Raw genomic sequence first — 14,792 nt, 5'->3', positions numbered from 1 at the left:
CCAATTTATTTCAGTATTCATAAGCTAACAGTGCTTTCATCTGTTTCTATGATCACTACTCATTCTAAGAATTCTACACTCAACACAGAGAAAAAGACAGGCAAGGAGGATATTCAAGGTGTCCTGCCCTACCCTTCTCCTAGTGAGCTGCAGGATACTTTGGTCCCTTCCTTCATTCTTGGACCTGTACAGCTCATCTTGGCACCAGCTTCCATAGCTCAGTATTTTGTCCCCATGATACTTTGCAACATATCTATGGGAAGAAGGAAGACATCTGTGGAGACTTTCTCAGCAGCAATGATGATCAGTATCTGAAGGTACAGAAGCTGAGTGGCAGTAGGAGATTCAATGATAACTATGATGGCTTCTTTCAGAGTTCTGGATATATACCTTTCTCGTTCAGCTGCACTAACCTTGGTTCAGGCCTCTGTGGATGCTTCTGCCTCTGCCACCATGGCTCTCTGGAGCTGCGTGGAGAACTTCGCATTCTTATTTTTCACACTCTCCACCTTCATTCTCCAGTCATCAGTGTCATCATCAAAGGTACACTGTATGTCATGTGCAACTTATTCCCGTCAGAGAGGATCCAGGAAAGGTTGTGGGTACCAAGAACTTCCCTGAGAGCTGTTTGTGCCAAAGGATGTGTTGCTGAACCTGCACTGATGATATCTGCCACAGGCAGGTTTGCATTCAAAACTTGGCACTACACCACACCAACCATGTTGATCATCCCTGAATCCTTAGTGAGGATCCCTGATGAAGCATCTCAAAAGAAGTGGTTATGTCCTCTTTGATGAAGCTGTTGGTGAAAAGTAGAATGAAAAGCACCTAGGTTCCTTGGTGCCTTTTTGTAAAATGTGACTCAATCTAAAGTCCTCTCATGCTCCTTTATAGTATTTATGCACATCCCTGCCAATATTGAAAAAGGTATAAAGGTAAATAGGAATGAAGTAGCCACCAAAATCCATCCACAAATTCCAGACTATGAGGGGGCAGCTATCTTGGAAGGAGTTGGGCAGCTCCCACATTTGGCCATCCTCTGCCACTTCTCACACATGCTGCCAGCATCACGATCTTCTCCCACCCTCGCTGAAGCAGAATCATGGGAATGCCAAGACATTCTATATTAAGAGAGACTTATTTGTCAGCATAATTATTTACAGGCCACTCCCAAAGTAAATGCAAAAATATTTTCCCTAACAAACTTAACAGATAGCTGATGTCAGTTAATATTCATAGAATTAATGCTTATTAAAGGTAAGAAATTTTATCCAGCTATGATGTATATGATGTTTAAACAGCCTTAAATCTTCTCTTTAAAAGTTCATGGTCAGGGAGTGGTAATGGCTCTCTAAATGTTCATAATCCCCACTTTGAAGATCCCAGGACTTATTGAGTTGAGCACTTGAAAATGTTTTACATCCACTGTCATCTAGGAATTAATACAATCTTTGAACTTTAAGTTATCATACACAAGGCAGACATGGTGATTCATGTACCTGTAGTCTCAGCTACTTGGGAAAATAATGCATGACTACTTGAAGCCAGGAGTTTTAGAACAGGCTGGGAAAGATGAGATACCATCTTTCTTAGAATCTTGAGATATAAAGTTGAAAGGACCTCAAGGACTTACTGGAAAAAAAGCTGTCATCCATGCCAAAGTAGCTAAGTAAGCCACATATGGAGATATGTGCCTTGTAGTGCCAGAAATTTGGTGAGACTAGGGCAGATGAATGGTTTCAGACCAGGAGCATGAAGCCAACTTGACCATATCTCAAAAAAATGAGTTTTTACATGAGAGTATAGCTAAAAATGAGTCATCACCACATTAGATAGGAGATCCATTAAATGCTGCTTATGATCACTCATATTGGTATCAAAGTAAAAAAAAAAAGAATTCCTGCTTTCTAAGTAAAGCCAGCCCCTCAGAAGTAGACTGTGATTTCTATAAACAACTTGAAGTATATTTTTTTGGAATGACCTGTTATTACTCAGCTCAAGTGAAAAGAAATAGTCCTATGAGCACGATTATTAGGGTCAAATTGCCTTCGTGTTCAATGCTTATTTCAATTACTCTAAGAATCACATTTTACTAGAAAATAAACATTATTTGTTACACCGCTTTTTCCTTTCCATCTTTATTCCCAACAACAGTTCCTATGGTTGTGTTCCAAGTCAGCTCTAAATGGCACATCTATTAAAGATAGAGCTTGAATTCATAGATCTAACAGTAATAATTATTGACAAAATAAAAGTGGGACCATATTAATTATTATTTTAGCAATTTTATTTTATTTTATTTTGTATTTTATGGAAGGGTCTACAGGGTGTTCAGGGTCTTACAACTAGATTGGACTCATAGTGGTACACCTATTTACAGTCACCCAAGAGCTGGGATTACAGGCATGCACCACCACACCCAGTCTCAATTGCTGTCTTAGCGTGCCCCAGGGGCGGGGCTGGCACGGCAGGCCTGGGGATCCAACCCCTGGCCCCTGTGCCTGCTTGCAGGTGCTTTAATCCACTGAACTATTTGGCCAGCCCTTTTATCTTAGCAATTTTAATGTAAAATTAATAAATATGTTTCCAGAAATGCAAACCCTATGTTTGACACAAAAATGATATGTTAAATGGTTTGATTTTAAGGATGGTATAGAAAAAATCTAATTAATAGATAAAGATAAATCTGATTATTTATAGGTAGAGACCAAACAAAATATTTCTAATGCTACTCCGTTAACTGTGGGTTAAATGTGTTCTCTAGGGGCCGGGGAGATGGCTCAGTAAAAAAAGTGCTTCCCTAGCAAGTGCAAGGACCTGAATTCAATCCCCAGTTCTGCCAAAAAATAAATAAATAAAATAAAAAATAAATGTGTTCTCTAGTCCTAGCATGGCAGGGGAGCAAAAATGGATATGCCTATTATCGATGCAGATAGTTAATTGTTATTATAATGTAACTACTGGTTTGCACTGTAAGTTCAGTTTTCCTTAAGACCTAAAGCTACTAAATCTATGCATGATGAAGTCTGGAAATTTAACCCACGCCCTTCAATGTGAGACATCAATGGGTGTCTTTGTGTTTTGCACAATAGAAGAAACTATTGTGTTTGATACAATTAAATAATTACTGAAGGGCCTAATTTGTCCTATAAATGTACTGCTACTTCTTAAGAGACTGATAAAGATTAAAGAGATATTTATTGGAATTTACAATAAAAACTCAGTTAAAACTTTTAGATTACAAACTCTAGATGTAGGACTTCATTTAAGAACTACAAAGTGATACTCAAATAGTTAATCATTTGCAAACAGAAACAATAAAAACATCAAAATTGTTTGGAAAAGTAACACAAAAATATTGTATACTGCTAATAAAGCTGTTTTAACTATTCATCACTGGTATATTATACTTAAAGATTTCTTCCAAGGTGGATATTTTACTCATTTTTAATTCAACCTTTTGTAAACTTGATAATTACTTTGTTTTGTGTTTTACTGTGAATGTGTCAGATATTGAGACTATTGTAAACTGCTTAGAGAAAGGTAGAAATGTAGAGAACTAGAACACTAGTTTTACTAAAGAGAGTAACAGAAAGAGAATATTGTAAGGGTCAACACAAATCTAAAGAAATAAATTGAATTTTGTCAGCAAAAAAGAAGGAAAGAATATCTCCCCTTATACTTTGCTTTAGAAATTCTTTCAGAAAATCTGAGATTACAAATAAGGTTTCAAGTAAATTTCTTGCCAGTTTTGTATCTTAACATTTTTCTTGAAGGCAAAGGAGCCATCTTGTTTAAAAGTTAAAATCAAAAAGGGTGGTACCTCTTTCCTTATGGACATTTAGTTCCAAGATGTGACTTACTGTTTGTCAGAAACATGTGAGACTTAGCCATTCAAGGTCAGTGAAGACTCGTGACATAAGAGAACTTGTACTGTAACATCATGTAACTCAGTTATATTCCAAATTTTCTGATCAAGGAGATTATGGGGCCACAGAGGAAAGTGATCGATGATGTATAGTGTGCCTAAGGAGAGTCACATGCAGAGAAAACATTCTCTCAGGCTTTCCCAGAGAGGAAATTGGTCAAGTAATGGCCGTGACTCACCCACATGGCTGACATTGACAAAGGATCTACAATCTGAGGTACAGGGTTTCAGGGTAAATCCTGAGGGGATTTGACTGATCTTGTCAGATACAAAAGCTACATTTCTTGTTATATAGGTCTTGCTTTATCTTGATCTTAACCATCCAGCAGGAAAGTATAAAAATTAGGTATTAAAAAGTAAAGCCACATTAATATGCTGAGCTTAAAAGGCTCAAGTCAACAACTTCTGACATTGCCAGTCCTATAGAGAACCCACTACTATTACGGACTACTGGACTATGTTGGATTATTTTGCTGAATTCACGCACCTACAGTATTTAAATGGCAAGGGAATACCCATCTCTGACAAAACCAAACAAAAAAAGTGAATATAAATGAAGGTCCAGGGCCTGCCAAATAGCTCAGTGATTTAAAGTACCTGCAAGCAGGCACAGGGGCTGAGGGTTCAATACTCAGGTCTGTCATGCTGGCTCTGCCCCCTGGGGCCCTCTAAGATGGCAATTGAAACTGGGCGTGGTGGTACACACCTGTAATCCCAGCTCTTGGGAGGCTGCTAACAGGTGGATCACAGTAAGTCTGATCTAGTAGTGAGACCCTGAACACCATGTAGGTCCTTCCCTGAAGAAAAAAAAAAAGGACCATTTTGTATCTGTATATACAAAATAGTTAGGGTAAACATACAGCTACTTTCTCTTAATTCAATGAGAAGAAAGATTTGTACTAATAGGATTTGGACAGGATATCATGTCTGCATCTTGTACCAAGAATAACTACTATGAAGAAAACAATATGCAGTAATAAGCATTAATTATTGTAACTGTCCTACTAACTTGTTTTGAAACTGTCTTACTGCTATTTGTTTCTCAATAAAATTAATGTAAAAAGCATGAGAAATTTTAATTTTCTTTTTCACAAAAAAGTTAAGCAACATGAATATAATTTATTAACATACATATAAAGAAATAATAGCTCTCTGTCTTTGCAATATCTTACAGGATTTGCCTGTCATTTGCCTGATGTCCAGTTTAATGTTTACTCAAGAATAATAATGATACATTTTATAAAGAAATTTTCCTAAATTGGAAGAAAATTTTCACCTTAATCTTATTTTCTCAAAGCCCACCTAGAGACGAAAGTCCTTCGGCAGACCTCCACCAGAATGCCTAAAACATTGCAACACAGTGATCTACTAAATTCACTTCTACAGATTGTCACTAGCTGCCTGGACATTTTTTAACTTTCTTAACCAAACTCTGCTTAACAGACTAATGATGGTAAGTGAAGCTGTCATTTTCATTTTTGAAATATACTTAGCCCTCGGCATACTGAAAAACACAGACTATGCTCTAGGATGTGTTCAGATTTCAGTTGTGATTATTTATGGGTAAAGACTAAATAAGATAGATCTGATGTTACTCTGTTTACGTTGGGATAAAAGTGTTCTCTAGTCATAGTTGAACTGTATGCTTCAGATGAAGCATACAATTCCCCAAATGTATTATTTCCCCAAATGTATTGTTGGCTAGTTCTCCGTATAGTTGCGATTATAAAATGTAAATAATATTCACAAAACAGTAAAATATAACTGCACATTAAAGGAGTTGTTTGTGTAAAACTAAGCTGTGTTATCTGGAAAGTCCTGGTGGCATTTAGTGATCCTTAGTGAAAAACTGGCTTGTTATCCAGTATCCAGGAACACAAAAAGATAAATCTCATTTATCCATAAAGAAATTCCTGTCAGGATTGTTCTTATTTTATGGTGCTGGGGATTCAGCACAGGGACATCACACTGAGCTACAACTCTAGCCCATTTTTGTTTTGAGGTGGTATCACTGAACTGCTAAGTTGTCCAGACTTACTTTAACCTCAGTGCAATACTCCTGACTCAGCCTCCCAGACAACTTGCATTATAGCCTGTACAAATATACCAAGCTCCTCTTAAAATCAACTTCATTGGAGTATGTTGACCTTCAAAAGCAAACTGCCAAAAGTTTCAAAAGTGGTTGCACCGTTTTATTTTATACATCCACCAGCAATGAGTAGGATATGATTCCACATCCTCCCCTAAATTAAGGGTCATCAGTGTCTTACTTACCCTTTTTCTGCTGGACAAAATTTTTGACACCTAAAATTAAAGGAGGAAAGTTTTATTTAAGCTCACAGTTTGTAAAGATCCATAGTAGGCTGGTTCCAAAGCAGAGTAGCATGGCAGGCCATGGCAGAAGAGAAGCCATGCATGGTCTGGCAAACAGAAGGCAGTGGGCAGCAGAGGGGAAACAGCAAGTCTGCTTTTCTCTTTTATCCCAAACAGGTTACAAACTTTTTGGGTGGCCCCACCCATACCCAGGATGGGGTTTCACTCTTCATTAAATCCATCCAGCCACACTCAGAACTAGGCTAATTCCACTCAGCATACTAATTTATTACCACCGACCTTTGATCCCAGGATCACACACTCTAGATCCAGCCAGCTCTGAAAAGCCCCACCTGTGAACACATGAAGCTTTTGGAGACATCGACATACAAGTCATAACAATCAGTCTTTTCAGTTTTGGCCATCTTGGTGGGTATAGAATGGTATTTCACTGGCTTTGGATTTGTATTTTTGTGTTAATTAATGATGGCAAGAGAATTTTAATGTTTATTGGTTTATATCATTTTGTGAGGTGTCTGTTAAAATATTTTCCCTGCTTACATTGTGCTGCTTATTTGTTTCTCAATAAAATTAATAAAAAATTAAATTAAAAAAACATAAACTGTTACACAATATACATATATACTGAAAATATGAGCCATGATAAAGTATACGCTGAATAATTGAACTTAAGAATATATTATTTCACAGTCATTATTCCTCCTAATTTGAATACACTTATCCCAGCATTCTTGCCACTTTCTGAAGTAGTTTTGAAAATGCTCTTTTCTGAATATCATTCTGAAGTATTATAAGAAATATGGTCAATTCTGCAGCCAGGTGCTATCCAATAAAAAGGCAGGTTCATAAAATATTACAATGTGCTCTCATCCACCTAATTCTGAAGATTTGGTACCACATTACTTGTGGCTTTTTCTGAAAGTCAACCTGACTGTAAAAATTAAACATCTTACAGAATCGATTCAGGACATCACGGCAGCCGCGATAGCAAAACTGAAGATACTCGTGAAAGAGGATTTTCAGAACTGCATCAGAAGGGCTGGTGATATAGCTCAGTGGACTAAGTGCCTGCTTAAGCAAGTGCAGGGACTAGGATTCAATCCCTGGTACCGCATGCTGCGCTGATCCTGCCCCCAGGGTGCGCTGAGCTGGTGATGGGGTCTGCACATCATGGCGCATGCCTGTAATACCAGCACTAGGGTGACTGAAAACAGGAGGATCACTACAAGTCAGAGTTGCATAGTAAGGCTCTGGAAAAAAAAAAAAAAACTACTTCAGAAAGTCACAAGAAAAATAGGATAAATGTTTTTGAAGCAAGGATATATCGGTGGCAATGTGTCACTTAATGTAATAAACCTTAAGTTAAACTTGTACCATAGTTTTTAATCAGAGTTCATATTGTTCCCTATGATTTGCACTTTAATTTCCAAAATAAAAAACTTTTCTTTATCTTTAGTACAAGACAACAAAGATTTTTTTCGTGTGGATTCTTTTAGGAATGTAATATATTTTTATGTTTGTCCCTATATTTTGTGTATGACATGGTAATAGTGAATATTCTATTCATTCTTTCTGTGTGTGCCAATAGGTCTGTAACCATTCACTGTAAAGACTATTGTGTCTCCAGTGAATTACTATGGCAGCTTTGTGAAAAATTATTCAAAAATTTATTCAACATATATTTCTAGGTTAATTTTTAGACTGTATTTTGTCCCATTTCTCCATTTCATGGTATATTTGGGGACAACAGGGGCCATAGATACAAACAACCTTGATTTGTAATATTTGCTGACTGCTAAGACATAAATTTCCCAACCATAATCAAATCAATATGCCTTATAATGTACATTCCAACTGCCTTAAACTCCCCAAACTATAATTTCTTAGATTTCTCCAAACTATAACAGGCACCCTTCTCCAGGCATAAAGTTGATATGACTATAGCAAGCACCTGGTTTATTTATGTTCTCTTAGAAATTAAAGTGATCTACTGCCACTGGTCCAAAAATCTGTAAAATAGCCTTTTCATGCATTGTATCTATTTTTCTAGTCATTTATGGCACAAAAGCAATTATTCCATCAGGTTCAGGTGTGTTTCCCTGGTTAGAGGTGTAGCCTACAAATACAGCCCTTATTTAACATGCAAAAGGCCTTGGATTCCAGCTGCATGAATAATCTTATTTTTATAATGTGACAAAGTGTCTCACTAAGTCACTAAGTTGTCCAGGCTGGGCTTGACCTTGTGATCCTTGCAGATTAGCCTCCAAGAATGCATGCCCCACCAAGCCTATCTTTATTTTTTTTAATTTATTTATTTATTTTGTGTGTGTGTGTGTGTGTGTGTGGCCAGCTCAGCCCACCAGGGGGCGGGGCCGGCCGGCATGTGGTGCTGGGGACTGAACCGCGGTCCCTGTGCTTTTGTTTAGCTTAGCTTGTTCTAAGTAGGTGCTTTAGACCACTGAGCCATCTCACCAGCCCAAGCCTATCTTAAATATGAACATAATCTCACACTATCATAAGAGGGCGAACTAAGGTGAAATATGAGAACAAAAAATAAAAAAGAAACCTTTAGGAAATAATGCAGAAAACAGGAAAAATCATCTTAGCTATTATTGATTAATATCTTTAGAGCTAAGGAAATCCAATTTATCCATTAAATAAGGAAAATGCTGTAAAAATAGGACAGTTTAGATAATAAGATGTTGGATTAGAAGTTGAAAATATATTCCAAGAAATTATAGCAAAAAGAAAAAGAGATGGGACATAGAAAGAAAATAAAATGTTACAGAGTTCATCCAGGGCATTCAGTATGCAGCAATGTTTTCAGGGAAATAAAAGGAACAAAGAGAAGGAAATAAAGGAAATAACTCAAGAAAATGTCCTCCACGTAAGGGTCACATCTTCACAGATTTAAAAGGTCCAGCACAATGATTAATACAATACATAGTTTGATACATCATGATGAAATTTCAGAACAAGAATGGAGAGAAAATGTTAAAAGGTTTCAAAGAAAAAGAACTTGAGTTGTATAATGGATTATTAAAGAGAATAACAGAGCTTCTTGACAGCAACACTACAAAGTAAAAGTGGAGTATGATGCTTTCAAAATTCTGTGGGAAAGTACTTTTTTGACCTAGAATCCTATACTTTATGTCAACTACAAAGACAAAGATATTTCCCGACATGCAAGGTCTCAAGAATAAAAGATGAACTCCACCAGAAACAAGGGAGTAAGCCAAAAAAACACGACACCATAGGATCCTGGAAACAGAACCAGAACAGAAGCAAGAGCAAGCTCCTTGATGATAATGATGAAGGGAATTCCAGGATAACAGCCCTTCAGCAGACTTAAAGAACAAGCAATCCTGGTTGAACCAGGATAAAGGGCAGTTTTAGGTAGATTTGTTCAAGGAAAAAAGTGAAACTAATTACCTCATCTATTTGTCCTGCGAAAGTTGCTACTTTTAGTTCTTTCCATGTATGGCTCAAATTGGAGGCAGTCCAACATTTACTTCCTAATCCACCCCAGATCTCCACTTTCTGTCCTAATCTGATCTCATGGGATCACTTTCCCTGGGGCTGGTAATCTTCTGGGCATTCAGAGACAAGGAATACATTTGCCTACCTATTAACTGGACCGAAAGCTACACATTAGCCATCCTCATGCCCACCCTTTCCCTAGCAGTATCGATCAACCCATCACTGTCTCCCTCATAACCCATGTTGGGGGGGTACAATATGCCATACAATTAATCACCTTAATGGTTACCTTGGGAATAATCAGGAGAACTGGAATGGGGATCAGGGCCCTAGGAGTCTGTCTTTCAGAGTTCACATAACTGTCAAACGAATTCACCTAGGGATTCAAAGAATTCTCTGACCAAGGAGAACTCTTGCAAGATCAAGTAGACTCCCTGGTTTCAGTAGCCTTCCAAAGCCACAGAGGCTTTGACCTCGTGACAGCTTCACATGGCAGCATATGCACTCTACTCCAAGAACAATGCTGCCTGGACACCACCAAATTCAGTTTCCTCAGAGACAGTAAGAGGTCTTTGCTAGTGGTCTTCCAAACAAAGTCCTTGATGGTTCTTAAGGTTTGGTTTTTTTTTTTTACTCCGAATGCCCTCAGGGGTGGTTTGGCTGGCTGGAGTGTTGAGGGGATAGAACTACAGCAACCTGAGGCTGACAGCTTTGTTGAAGCAGCCACTTAAACAACTAAGCTAAGGCCAGGCCCCCCTTGATGGTTCTTCTAGTGCTCTGTTTCCCCTTCCTCATTGTTAGCCCTTATATCTCCTGGTCTCCTTAATATTTAATACTCTTTCCCTCCATTTTCTTCCCTGTATAATTAATGTTTCTCAAAGGTTGTTTTTTCAGGAAAAATAGTAGCCATCTCCCAAACAACTGCTGGAGAATACCTCCAAATGCCCTTCGGCTTCCCTTTCCAGAACACAAAATTTCAAAAGCAAAAGAAAACTTTTCATCGTCCCCTCCTAGTAGGAAGTAGGCAAGAAAAGAATGATAAGCCATTTTCCTGTACCCCTTTAAGTCCAGGGATGACAGACCTGAGATAGGGACACTGTAAGTTCAAAGGAGCCCACCCCTCATTTCAGAGAAAAGTGGGTTTCATTTTACTAAGGACACAAAGTACCTGTCAGTAGGCCACAAAGGACGTGTCAGCACATACAGAGGGCACATCAGCAAGCCACAAGCCTGCTGATTCTCCAACCTGCCCCACCAAAAGCCTACTTAAAATCACAATTTAAAAAAAGCCTCTCAGCCTGTAAGACACCCTTTCTGTCCTACTCTCACAGAGGTTTCTCTCAGGTTTAACAATACATCTGCTGGATTGTTCAATTCACATTTTTTCCTCCCCATACCCTAAACCGTATCAACAAGAAGGACTTTATTGCACTGTTTACTTTTTTCTTTTTTTTGTTTAGTTAATTCACAATTGCATTTGCCCCAGCACATTCACACACACACACACACACACACACACACACACACACACTTTAGGGTAACCTGTTCTTCCAATTTCACTGTGAACTTTCTTGTAGACTCTGCAACTAAGTCTGTGCTTGCCTCAACCAAGTGAGGTGAGTTGAGCTACAGACCTCTGTCTTCAAAGTTGGTCTCTTCCTGTTTTAAGTTATAACCCCAGTTCTAACCTCTAAAGTATCACAGAATATATCTACCAGCCCTTCAATTACTTGAAATAATAACATTCTTATCCACCATTTTTGTAACTTTTTCATGTGCAAATTCACTATCCAAAAGCTGCATTTAACTTGACTTATCCTCCAGGAATGTAAATCGTTACTAGATTCATTTTAACCAAATGCCATTACAGCAAAAATGCTAAAGTCTAGATTATCATAGGGTTCGCCCTTTCACTGCAGTGATTTTCAGATATTAGTGCACATAAGAATCTGCTGAGAGGTTGTCAAAATGCATATATCTGAATCCTATGCCTCCTTCCACCCAAGTGATTCGGAGGCAGTAAGTCTAGTATGAATCTGTATATTATATGAATGTGAAAGTAATTCTTGGAAATACCGTGTCTATTAGCTTGTCAATAAATCCTGCATTAATCCATTAAAATAATAAGAAATTATTTCAGAGCTTTGAAGAATATGCATCTGAAAGCTGGCTTTTCCCTTTGATGGCATTAAATGCAAAGTAAAGGAAATCAAGTGCTAAACTGCAGGCACTGTCTCTTCAAATAGCACCATTATTCTGAAAATGAAATGGTTTGCTTGCTTCCTTTACAAAGAAAAAGTTCTGTTTGCTGTGGGTGTAAAAGGTGTTATGATTGCAAAGTTTTTGTTCATCAGACAAATTCCAATCCTTTCATGTAGCTTTAGACAATGCTGTCTTTTAGCTGTTTTTATAGCACTTCAAATTCCTGAGGAGGTGGTTTCAGTGTGGGCTACAGTAATTGTCATTTAGAGAATATGCAAACAGAATCAAAACTTAGAGATGCTTCAAGAGACAGAGCAATGACCTCCCCAGCAATGGAACTTAAGACTTTCTTGAGCCTCTGAGTCACTCTACAGCACAGACTACTCTCATAAAAGCCAGCAGAGTGTAATACTTCTAAAGTTCAAAGAACAGAGTCTGTCTCAAGTACCTCTTAGGCTGTTCTCCTTACTCCTTGTTCCAGGCTCCAATAGGACCTGAAACAATGGCAGAAATACAAGGATTTTGTTTCAGTTCTGACTCTTTACTAAGACCTTTCACAAAGCATTTCAATGTTCTGAGTTTATATCAGTGGTAACTTCACAAGATGAAAACTTAGTTTATGAAAATATGTAGCAGAGCATCTGGCAGTAAATCACTGCAATATTCATTCTTTTATTCCTGCCTCAAAATTTGGTCTGCACTCCCTGTCACACCAATATATGAACAGCAATGGGACTGTCTCCAGCCATCATTTTAGCTCAGGGCACCACCTTTTTCTAATGGAGAGAGTGTATGATGTCTGGTATGGTTGATTTTATGAGAAAGGAATGAAAAGACAATTACTGTATGGCTGTCAGTTACCAGTGGGATAGAAAAGCAAGCGTGTTATGGGTTTTAATATTACTTGGGAATACAATTTTTTCTTAAAATCCCACTTTAGTTAATTTATGTTTACAGTATTTTAATGAGGTTTTAAAGTAGATACAGTAAAATCTGGATTTACTTAATAAGGTTAATTCAGGTAAGAGCTCTTCAAAGTACAAAGGAGGCAATGCAATTTTCTGAAAACCTGATGAATGATCTGAATCCTCTCTCTTTCCTCTAGACAAAAGCATATTTTTGCATTCATTTTAAGGAGGGTCACAGATTGCCCCCCACGGACTACCAATGATATCCAGGCCAAAAATCCACTTACCACTCTTTCTATGGAACTAGGAATTAAAGTCCTAGTCTGAGCCTATCCTAACACTGAGAATAACATGGAGACTTGTTCCTCTTGAAGTCTGTTAAAACCATAGAAAACTTGTGTGGGCTCCTTTGAAAAAAACACCTGGGATCTCAAAATACTACATAAATGATAGGGTTGCCATGGTGAAGCAATTAAGAACTCAATTTTATAGGCGTTTACTGAATTTGCTTTCCAGTTTCTATACATCAGACAGAAAAAGAAAGCAGGGTTTGGGGAACAGCCCACATAAGATTATTTTCTACGGGGCTCCATTCAAATTTTAGAAATCATGTTATGCATGTTGCTCAAGTTATATTGCAACTATGGTAGGAAATGCTTGTGCTCAACAATCAGACACTACCTCTCATCTTCTCTACTTGATTTTCCTAATGCACATGGCAGAATATCAATTTTCCAATGCTCTACTTCTCAGAAATCAGGAGTAACCCAGTCAGAGATGTGTTTGTCATGTAACAAGCATTTGAGACAAGGATAAAGTAGACTATCTACAGCAAGTAACAGAAATTAGTCATTAGACTAAAAGCAAGGGATAAACTATATTCAGTTGTCTCCTATTATTACATTTTGAAAGAATTTTCACTGTAGGCATGACATGTTTATTCATAATTCATCTGCCTCCTACAAATTGAGCCATTTTATGGGTCAGAATGAAACATTGTTCAGAAGAAAGACAATAGTTTTAACCTTCCCTCAACAAAATGTGAAGGTACAGTTGTTCTTTCATAAAAATCATTCTCATTCCCTCATTTCCTATGATTAAAGCTATGGTTTTGATAAAATCTGGACAAATTAGAAGTAACAAGCTGCAACAAATAGTAAGATCCATAGCTCATATTACATACGTGGTTTACATGTATACCTTTAACTTTTTGGCACAAATCTTTGCCCTCATGAGTTTCATTTAAGGAATTACCAAACACCAAAGCATATTTTGTTACTTTTCCTAAAGAGACATAATATTTAGGGAAAAATTAAGGTAAACTGAAAAGAAGATGAATGCTTTTGAAATTAATGGGTAAACAATGAACTGAGATAAACAGGGAAAATAAAAACATGAAACAGAATTTTCACACTAAAACAACTCAACCTGTTTTAATAATCAACAGACATAGGGAACAATTTCTACCTTTATGCCTTCAGCAATGAGAATAAGAAAAGATACCCGAGTAGCAATTCTTGCCTAGTCACACGATTTAAAGGAAAATACAAACTATTTATTAAAATGGAGGTTATTTCACAATGTTAATATATTGGGAAACTAAGTTCTTGGGACAGACACAAAGGCTAAGAACCACCTACATCTAGAATACACACTGAGGAACAAACACTTCCAGGAAAACCTTGATACCAGGGACAAAGTTTATCTAATATAAGAAATCTATAGGCATCAACATAGAAAATAAAGTAGCAAAATCACAAGATGAAGAAGTAAAATGCAACTACAAATCCCCATCCCACGTGGGACAAATCCAGAGCACAAAGACATAGAAGAAATCAGAACGAACTTTCTGAAATAATAGCAGCAGTCGTGGGGGGAAAGTGGAAGAGGCTGTAGAAAATGTAATCTCTAAGGTATGAAAAGAGATTTGATTTTTTTTT

General features: G+C 37.4%; 1 pseudogene; it reads right to left on the bottom strand.

Moving 5' to 3' along the window:
- Positions 1 to 218: 218 nt before the first annotated feature.
- Positions 219 to 6,666, bottom strand: LOC101570233 (annotated as a pseudogene).
- Positions 6,667 to 14,792: the final 8,126 nt, after the last annotated feature.

Source organism: Octodon degus, unplaced genomic scaffold, assembly GCF_000260255.1.
Source record: "Octodon degus isolate 3935 unplaced genomic scaffold, OctDeg1.0 scaffold00224, whole genome shotgun sequence".
Classification (NCBI taxonomy): Eukaryota; Metazoa; Chordata; class Mammalia; order Rodentia; family Octodontidae; genus Octodon; species Octodon degus.
This window is presented reverse-complemented; position numbering and strand designations above follow the sequence as displayed.